The sequence below is a fragment of the Hyaena hyaena genome, unplaced genomic scaffold (assembly GCF_003009895.1).
Source record: "Hyaena hyaena isolate Hyena2069 unplaced genomic scaffold, ASM300989v1 scaffold_525, whole genome shotgun sequence".
In the NCBI taxonomy this organism is placed as follows: domain Eukaryota; kingdom Metazoa; phylum Chordata; class Mammalia; order Carnivora; family Hyaenidae; genus Hyaena; species Hyaena hyaena.
Genome location: NW_024081157.1, coordinates 1,267,054 through 1,277,568, shown reverse-complemented (window position 1 = coordinate 1,277,568; position 10,515 = coordinate 1,267,054). Strand labels below are relative to the sequence as shown.

At 37.2% G+C, this 10,515-nt stretch overlaps 1 protein-coding gene across 8 annotated transcripts in view; it reads left to right on the top strand.

Annotated features, from left to right (window-relative positions):
• The window catches only part of RASAL2 (RAS protein activator like 2), a 186,772-nt gene that overhangs the window by 91,520 nt on the left and 84,737 nt on the right, over positions 1–10,515 (top strand). Inside the window, exon 1 of one of the 8 annotated variants that reach the window (XM_039255394.1) lies at positions 9,140–9,158. The exons of the other annotated variants lie outside the window; for them this stretch is intronic. The gene's annotated coding sequence lies outside the window, so the exon portion shown is untranslated. Of the gene's footprint in view, positions 1–9,139; positions 9,159–10,515 lie in introns of those variants that run through there. 8 annotated transcript variants of the gene reach the window in all.

Below are 10,515 nucleotides of genomic sequence, written 5' to 3'. Positions count from 1 at the left end.
TGCGTGTTGCTGTCCAGTTCTCCCAGCACCATCTGTTAAAGAGGCTGTCTTTTTTCCATTGGATACTCTTTCCTGCTTTGTCAAAGATTAGTTGGCTGTACATTTTTGGGTCCACTTCTGGGTCTCCATTCTATTCCATTGGTCTATGTGTCTGTTTTTGTGCCAATACCATACTGTCTTGATGATGACAGCTTTGTAGTAGAGGCTAAAGTCTGGGATGGTGATACCTCCTGTTTTGGTTTTATTCTTTAGTATTACTTTGGCTATTCGAGGTCTTTTGTGGTTCCATACAAATTTTAGGATAGTTTGTTCTAGTTTTGAGAAGTATGCTGGTGCAATTTTGATTGGGATTGCATTGAATGTGTAGATTGCTTTGGGTAGAAATGACATTTTAACTATATTTATTCTTCCAACCCATGAGCATGGAATGTTTTTCCATTTCTTTGTGTCTTCTTCAATTTCCTTCATAAGTTTTCTATAGTTTTCATCATACAGATCTCTTGTATCCTTGGTTGGGTTTATTCCTAGGTACTTTATGGTTTTTTGTGCAATTGTGAATGGGATCCTTTTCTTGATTTCTCTTTCTGTTGCTTCATTGTTGGTGTATAAAAATGCAACCGGTTTCTGTACGTTGATTTTGTACCCTGCAACTTGGCTGAATTCTTGGATCAGTTCTAGTAGGCTTGTGGTGGAGTCTGTCAGGTTTTCTATGTAGAGTATCATGTCATCTGCGAAAAGTGAAAGTTTGACTTCTTCTTTGCCGATTCTGATGCCTTTGGTTTCCTTTTGTTGTCTGATGGCTGATGCTAGGACTTCCAGCACTATGTGAAACAACAACGGTGAGAGTGGACATCCCTGTCGTGTTCCTGATCTCAGGGGGAAAGCTCTCAGTTTTTCCCCATTGAGAATGATGTTAGCTGAGGGCTTCTCATAGATAGCTTTTATGATGTTTAAGTAAGTTCCTTCTATCCCGACTTTCTCGAGGGTCTTTATTAAGGAGGGATGTTGTATTTTATCAAATGCTTTTTCTGCATCTATTGACAGGATCATAGGGTTTTTATCTTTTCTTTTGTTGATGTGATGTATCACACTGATTGATTTGCGAATGTTGAACCAGCCCTGTAACCCAGGAATGAATCCCACTTGATCTTGGTGGATAATTCTTGTTATGTGCTGTTGGATTCGATTTGCAAGTATCTTGTTGAGGATTTTTGCATCCGTATTCATCAAAGATATTCGCGTGTAGTTCCCTTTTTTTGCTGCATCTCTGTCTGGCTTGGGAATCAGAGTGATGCTGGCTTCATAAAATGAGTCTGGAAGTTTTCCTTCAGTTTCTCTTTTTTGGAATACCTTGAGAAGAATTGGTATTAATTACGTTTTAAATGTCTGGTAGAATTCCCCTGGGAAGCCATCAGGTCCAGGGCTTTTATTTATTGGGAGATTTTTGATAACTGATTCGATTTCTTCACTCGTTATGGGTCTGTTCAGAATTTCTATTTCTTCCCGTGTAAATTTTGGTGGTGAGTGTGTGTTTAGGAATTTGTCCATTTCTTCTAAGTTGTACAGTTTGTTGGTGTATAATTTTTCATAGTATTCCCTGATAATTGCTTGTATTTCTGAGGGGTTGGCTGTAATAAGTCCATTTTCATTCATGATTTTGTCTGTTTGGGTGCTCTCTTCTTTTTGAGAAGTCCTCTCCCATTTGTGATACCTCGTAAGAAGTGATATCCAATGTAAGCATTTTTTATACAGTGCTTATATGCACATTTGATCCTCAGTATGTGAATAAGTTCACATCTGTGTATTAGAAGCCAAATATTTGTGTTTTCAGTACTTCAGTACTTTCTATTAATGCCTGTTTTTGGAATAAAACCCAAACTAGTCTTAAAAGTCCTGACAGGCAGAGAAGGACAGATACCATATGTTTGCATGTATAGGTGGATGAAGACGAACTTAACAGAGGACCATGGGGGAGAAGAAGGGGAAAAATAGTTGGGGGGAGGGAGGCAAACCACGAGAGACTCTTGAATGCTGAGTACAAACTGAGGGCTGATGGGGGTGGGGGAGAGGAGAAGTGGGGTGATGGGCACTGACGAGGACACTTGTTGGGATGAACACTGGGTGTTATATGGAAATCAACTTGACCATGAACTATTTAAGGAAACAAAATAGTGAAAAGGAAAAAAAATAAAAGCCCCTGACATAATCAAGGATAAATCTTTTTTTTTTATAATTTAAAGATGAATACTGAAATCATGGTATGACTAAATTAAAGATTTTACTCATAATTATATATGAAATATGCCAATAGTGAAAACATATTAAGTGAGTTATAGAAAAAGTTTAAAGTTCTTACATCTTTGTAAGTTAGAAGATACAGTGTCTTCCAGAGTTGAACGTAAAATATTACTCACCAAAATGAAGCTGTGAGATTAAGTTTTACAAATAACTAGCATGAAATGCTCAAAAACATCATTTTATGCTGAACAATGTTTTCTTAGTTATTTAAAGGTTATTCTTTGTAAAACCTAAGGTCTTCATGCTATTTATCTATTTTTGTCCCATAGAATTGGCTTAAGTAGTTATTTCTCCACTAAGGTGTAGTTTAGAGGGATAGAACAGGGTTTGGTTCTATGTTTTTAACACTTCATTTTTTTAAGAGCAGTTTTAGGTTCACACCAAAATTAAGAGGAAGTTACAGGGACTGTGCAGTCCCCCCCCCCACCCCGCACATTCTTCCCCATTACCAGTATCCTCCACCAGAATAGTAACATTTGTTACAGCTGATGAATCTACATTAACACATCATAACCATTCAAAGTCCATGGTTTACATTGGGGTTCATTTTTGATACTGTATATTCTTTGGGTTTGGACAACTGTATAATGACATGTATCCATCATTACAGTACCATCCAGAGGTTTTTCACTGCCCTAAAACTCCTCTGAGCTCCCTCTATTCATCCCTCCTACTAAGGGCAGGTTATTTTTTTTGGAGGGCTTTTTATTACTTTTTAATCAGTTATTAGATGTTTTTATAGGTTGTTTCCTGGTTTGTTCAGACTTTTCACCATTCCATTAAGCAAGACCCCTTACTCCCTCTTTACCCCATTTCCTTACCTGTTTTTGACTAGAATATTCTTATTAGCAACAGTGTTCCAGAATTGAGCATTTTCTTTGATGGACTTTTTTGGAGTAACTTACCCCTCTAAGAGAATGATTTAATTATGTCTTTTTTTAAATTTGTATATGTGTGGTGACAAATGTTAACTAACTAGAGTTATTTTGATCATTGACAATATATATGAATATTGAATTATTGTACATCTGAAACCAATATCAATCTGTATGTCACTTATAATACCTCAATTTAAAAAAAAGAAATGCATATCAGATTTACCTAGGGAACTTTTTGTAATGTTTATGCCTAGGCTGTACCCTCTCCTTCCCCAGAGGTTGTAATTCCATGGGTCTGAGCTGGGTACCTGTGTTTGCTTAAAAGATCTACAGCTGGGGCACTTGGGTGGCTCAGACAGTTGAGTATCCGACTCTTGATTTCAGCTCAGGTCATGATCTCAGTTCTTGAGATTGAGCCCCGCATTGGGCTCTGTGCTGACAGGATGGAGACTGCTTAGGGTTCTCTCTCTCTCTCTGCCCCTCGCCCACTCACACTGTCTTGTGTTCTTTCCCTCTCTCTCTCTCTCTCTCTCTCAAAATAAATAAACATTAAAACAATAATAATAATAAAATAAAAGCTTTACAGCTGATTTGAATTCATAGCCAGGCTGGCAAATCACTGGTTAAGTGGAATGCAAAAACACACTTTTTTTATTGAAATATAATTAAGAGACAGTGTCATAATAGTTTTAGCGATTCTGTACATTACTCAGTGCTCACCACAATAATGCTAAGTGATTTAATTCTCTTTAATATATGAAGAATTGTGTACATATTGTTAAAGCCCTTTGAGTTATTTTTAGGAAGAAGTAGGAAAATTGGGGTCTCCATGATTATTTATCTTACTCTCCATTACAGCCCGTTATACAAAACACAAGAATAGGATAGCATGCATGGTAATTAAAAGTGCAGACTCTAGATCCAGACTGTGTGAGTTCCAATCCTGATTCTACCCTTTACCAGCTATGCAGACATGGACAGAGTAATAGAACCTTTTGTTTTCTTATCTATCATTGGAGGTGATAGTTCCAGAGAATTGTTGTAATGATGGAAGAGATAAATCTTATAAAACATGTAGCATGGAATAAGGAATAATAAATGATAGTTTGGTGTTGCAGATATGCTTTTTATGTTTCTATTATTAAGATCCCTGGTGGTTCTCACTAAGAACCAGATATAGGCTTTGTATTTGAATCTTTAAAAAAAAAATTTTTTTTTTAATCTTTATTTTTGAGAGAGAGTCAGAGACAGAGCATGAGCACGGGAGGGACAGAGAGAGAGGGAGACACAGAATCTGAAGCAGGCTCCAGGCTCTGAGCTGTTAGCACAGAGCCAAACACGGGGCTTGAACTCACACACTGTGAGATTATGATGACCTGAGCCAAAGTCAGACACTCAACCGACTGAGGTACCTAAGCGCCCCTGTATTTGAATCTTAAGCTACCATGCAGACATCCCTAAGCTGTTTTCTTAGCCTTTCTGGTTGAGACTGCTTTTGGCATTAAAGCCCTCCTCTGCTATCCCATCTACTATCATCATGTGAAGTCCTAGGTTGAAGAAATGGAGTACTTGTGGGTGTCCAAACTCCTTGACTAGAGAGAAATCTATTCTATTATATTAATAAGAAGGAATTTTAAGAATAATAATAATGAGAATAAATTTGTTGAAGTAATGAAAAGGTGGGGAGACTGAATGACTTTACTTTCTGAGAATTTACCACATTTGTGTATTTAGCACAGATTGGTTCAGATTGAAGTGTCAAGGGCATGTAAACTTGAAAGGTCAGCTTGTTTGAGTGAAGTCCTGCAGTCTAAGTGATACTAATTGGATAAATTAAAGTGGCTCTGGGGATTTGTATTTCAGAGCAGCTGAATGGTAGTGACTGTCCCACACAGAGGCTTTAAAGCTATAAAACTGGGATACAGCAGAAAATGTCCTACTGAAAAGCAGGTGGATGAAGTCTATAAAACGCCTAGGTGCTATGGTGTTACAAACTATATAAGTGCAGTATGTAATTTTCTTCTCTTTGTTCTTGTCACTTTTCCTTTACAACATTGTTCTCCAACTGAACCTTTAAGGTCCCATTGCCTTTAGGAGTCTTCCAGCAAAACACAAAATCTCATTCTCTTGAAGCCTTTCCCTTTTTCACCTTTTGCCATTTGTTTTAAGGTCCTTCTTGACTGAATACATACAGACCCATTGCCTTCCTTCCTATTTTTCCCTTCTGCTCCTGTGGGAGAGGAATTCTAATTTAGAATTCACACCATGAAGGGAGAAGTTCTTTGCTTATTTTATTCATTAATAACTTGAGCCACTGACATATCCTGTCTTATTTATTGTCATCATTTACACAATATCAGGGCAAACAGATGATAGTGAAATGGACTCATTAACAGCCGCACCCTGAAACTTCAGTGACATGAATGGGTGCACAAACACCCATTTGTTTGGTGTGTATCCAACTTTCTGTCAGTCTTACTGATTTTTAAAAAGGTTTTTGAAGTGAACTAAAGAATTCCCCTTTCTAGAACAATATTAGAACACTTGTTCCCCAAATATAATACCCAAAATATTAAAGGGGCCTGTGAATAATTGTAATTGACAAAGCTTCCCCGTACATCCATGTTTGATAATTCTTTACACAAAATGACTGGAATTGACTTGGGTAGCCCTTCATCTGAAGTATTCAGGCACACGATATATCCACACTGACTGCATCTGTGAACATGTAATGTTTTTCTGATCTATAATAACCAGAGAATTTTGCTATGAGAATGGTATTTTGGTCCCTTACATCATTATCTAACAAATTAAAACTTTATAAGTATCTTTCTGCATGTTGGTCATCTTTCATGATGAATTTTCTGAAATTATTTTCACATTGATAAGTATTATTTTCTTCTTTTAAATTTGACCCCTACACCCATCCCAGAAAATAATAATTGTTACTACCTCTGGGGTAGTAACAGAGGTACTAAAGACTAAGTTAAGTCTTTGGCCCAAAGACTAAAACAGATAGTTACCAGACCCAGCACTTAGCACAAAACAAACAGTCAGTATTAGCTTAAACTATTGTAAAAATACTTCTGCCTAAGACAAATTATTCACAAAAGAGGTTCTGAAATAATTTTCATAGTACATCTTTTTCTCTTCAAAGAAAACATTTTGAACCATTTCTTAATGATGGTAACTTCTTCTCTAAGAGTGGCAGACATTATTGGAATTCATGACATCTGAGCCCTGTATTTATGTTAAGTATGTGCATGTATGACGTGATGGTAAACAAATTTTGGCTAAATGTGACTGAATAAAAAGTAAATGTACACTCTCTTTCCAAACATAATAATATTCCAGAATTATTTCAATCACATTCATTTTTCAAAATCCTGTAAAGAAAATAACTAAGGAAGTGCCAGTAAGTGTATCTCTTCATAGGGTGTCTCTGTGATTTATACTTTTTGGTGAAATGTGTTTGACTAGGTGGCTTTTCATTTCACAGTAAAAATCTGAAGTCTTTACACATACGCCCACAGAGCCTCCGTGGTCTGAGCACACTTTCACAGTCTAGTTTTCCCTTCCTGACACCAGTCACGCCGGCCTCCACACTACACTTTACCCAAGGAGCTTTTTATTGGCTTCCCCCCTGCCTGCAGTGTTCTTCCTTAATAAACCTATAAGGCCAACTTCCTCACCTCATCTTGTCAACGCAGCCCTACCCATTCACTGTAATTACTATAGTGAAATTACTACACCTCTTCATCTCCTTTACACTGTCCTACTTTTTTGTCTTCTTTGAAATACTTTTTGACATTACTTCCCGATAAGTGAATTAAGGCATGGACAACACAACATTAGGTTCCAAAGGCAGAGGCTGATTTCTGTCTGTTGAACAATCATATTCTTCACCAAAAGTGCCTTTGTCCCTATAATCATCCAGCTGTCAATTTCTTTGCCACACTTTCCAAAGAAAACCACATTGACAGAGAGGAAAATATGTATGTATATGGAGTAAATGGTGTTAAGATGCTACACTTTGGATTTAAAGAGCCCCTTTCTTCCAAAAAGTTTGTTTTGCACCAGAACGTATAAACTCATTCTTCTTGTCTCTGTCTCTGGTTGGTCTGAATAACCCCATTTATTAATGAAGACCAGAGCTGGAAAGGTAAAATGGCTTACACACAATCACAGAGATAGTTGGGAGAGCACCCAAAGGTTCTCTTTGTTCAATAACGTTCCCTGCGGAGCTTCGTTGGAGACTGTCATTATAATAAGTTGTCACCTCATCTTGGTTCATACCCAATGGCAAAGGAAATGAAGAGATAAATTTAAAACTTAACCGGGCTTTTCTATTTTATAACTTGTGGCACCTTTCAATCTGCAGATAGAAAATATCTTTAGAGGATGAGAACGTGAACAAAAGGGTTTCAGACCTTAACTGAAACAATATTATAAGTCTCTGACTCAGTCTTAGAGAGTGAGCATATTTTAAAATAGCTGTAATTAAATATTATGACTACGAAAGGAACATTAATTCTTATAGCGGGTGAAAATAATGCAGTCGCATGTAGCGTGAGTGGAGGCAGGGGAGAGAGCCGTCTAATTTTGGTCTACTGGAACTGGTATAGATCTTTCTTCTAACTTAGCAGAAAGGTAGTTTTAGGAGCATAGTGGCGGCTTCCCTTTCTGCTTGGAGATTTCAAGTCAAAGGTAGCTGGGCCAGTTTAATATGCAGGCCTGCCTGTGACTAATCCAGGCAGTTGTTAATTCGGCCCTTGCTGATGCTGCCACCATGCATGGCTCTGAGTGGCCACTGGTGCTTGGGGTGTATATTCCTTCACTTTGTTTTGAAATAGTTTCAGATCTTCTGAAAATGAAAGAACTTGCGTATTCAGGGGCCTTTTTTTGCATCCTCAGATAAGTTGCATTGTTGTGGGGGCTGAGAAAGTCAGGAAGTGTAGATGTCTTCTCATTGGATCATGTAGCTTATTTCCTCTTTTCCCTCTTCAGTGCCAATTGTTCAAACTTCAAGAAAAATTTAATTTCTTCTTTTTGAACCCAATAATATTCTTTAAGCTACACCAGAGTTCTGATTTTTCTCATGGTAAAGAAAGAGAATCTAAAAGAGGAAGAGAAATACAAGAAATAACATATTTGTTAGTTTTAAATGTGGTTGCTCATTTTTTGCCAGTGTAATTTCAAATTGTTAAAAGCATTGAAATATATTTATTTAATGAGTTCATATGCCTGAAAACTAAAATTAGATGTTTGAAAGAAAATGAGGAAATAAGTCTCATTTTTTCCCCTTATCCAGAACATTGGAAATTAAGGAAAACTGTTTACTGGATCATTTTAGTCTTGCTAATGGAACTTATTTTTCTCTGAGTTTGGTTTCTCCATCAATTATTCAGAGACTGAAATATATTATACTGTAATGTTCAATCTCATGTATCTTCTAATTGTATGTCATTATCAGAGGAAAGATGAGATTTTCTTGTGTCTTCACCAGACCCTCTCCCCACCAGCCTGCCCCCCATATACTAGAAATGCCTAACTTGGATAATCATTGTTTAAAGTCACGTTCCTAAAGTCTGAAGGTCTTGTTGTTCGGAGTGCTTTGCAAAGCTGGTTGTTTAAATTCAGTGCTTTGTGCCGTTGCCGTGAATTTTAGCTAATTATACTGCCATTTTTTAGAAGTCATGTGTGCCTAATTCTGAAAATGGCTTTGTGCGTTAAGGCTCATTTAACCACTGATGGTTAGAGAGAAGTTGAGGGACTTACAGTTATTGGTCGTAATTTTAAAACAGTGATAGCATGGGACTTTCTTGTACTGCAGGCATATAAGACGCTATGCTATGTTGGCAACCTCTTAGTCATTAGGAATGTTGCAATTTGGCTTATGTCTTACTGGTCAAGATGTCACACAGAGGATATGTTTATTCATGGAAAGAAAATCAGTGTCCAGCATGCAAAGATGGTAATAGGGTAAGCACTTCCAACTGGATTTTCATAGGAAGGATTGATTTGTGTGCATTACTAGGTCTGTGTAAAATGGTGTCCTTTTGGCACTAGCTGAATATAAATTTCAGTAAATGTTTTTTTCCTTGCTGCAGATTAGTGTAATACAGTGAAATTTTCTGTAACTGAGGGGAGGCAGTGGTTGGGCGTCTGCTAATAGCCTGAAAGTAACTAATGAGGATGTGCAGTCGGAACGATTGATTGAATAGCTGCAGTCCTGTGTGTTTCTTTCTCGCTTGCTCTCCCTGCAAGCTGTAGAGAGGGAGGGGGAAGAGCAAGACACAGGGAGGGAGCGAGAGAAAAAACGCTTTCTCTTAAGTGGAAGTAGCACGGATCCCAGGGGCCAGGAGGCCAGAAATGGAAGTTTAAACTGCATCTATCTTTTAAAGGGAGACCAGCAGGAATCAAAATGTCAGTCTCCGGAGTCACGATTTACTCCTTATTTTTTAAGATCTGGAAGATAATACAGAGTACTTTTTTTAGGATGTGTTTTTTTTTCTTGTCCATGTTGAGATTATCTAATGTTATCTGAGAAGCTGGATTCCTATATGTCTGTCAGTTGAAGTGGAGATGGGAAGCAGTTGTGATAAAGGTATAATATGTATATATCTATCATCTGTGTGTGCGTGTGTATGTGCATATATATATGCATATATTTATATCACTCTGAAAAAATTTTTTAAATGTAACCTTAATATAGTGTACAGTAATTAAATTAAAAAATATCACATCATCTGCAAAATCCGAAGCTTGTTAGGTCAGTTTGAACAGATTTAGGATTCCAGAGTAAGATCTTAGTAAGGTCATATTGCCAGCACAAGGAGAAGCTGATCTATTTTTATATCTGCATAGGCATATATGTTATTTTATCCTAGCAGCAGCTTTCAGTCGCCTCATGGCCCTTTGCTTGCAGTCTGGTGAATCATCTTATCTGCACAGAACTGAACTCTGACCTTTGTGCAGACACCATCGAATCATGTGCAATACAAGACTATATTTTGTTCACAAGAATACCAAAATTGTCTTTGGATTCTATTAACTCCTGTATTGCTGACAGATAGAGAAGTATATTCATGCACTATGAGATGCAAATATTAAGTGAATTTTAGATATTAAACATAGATCAGAAAAAAATTACTTTTTATCTGTGCACAGATAAAATTCTAATCTGTCGTGCTAAAGCAGATTCTTAAATGTGACCAGGTCTCCCTAGTGTCTTGATAGTTCGAACACAGAGATAAAGAGATAAATCACGTGGAGATAGAATGTAGTATGCCTTTAAAGCAAACTGACTTTTTTGTGGGGGAGAAAACCCCGATAATTT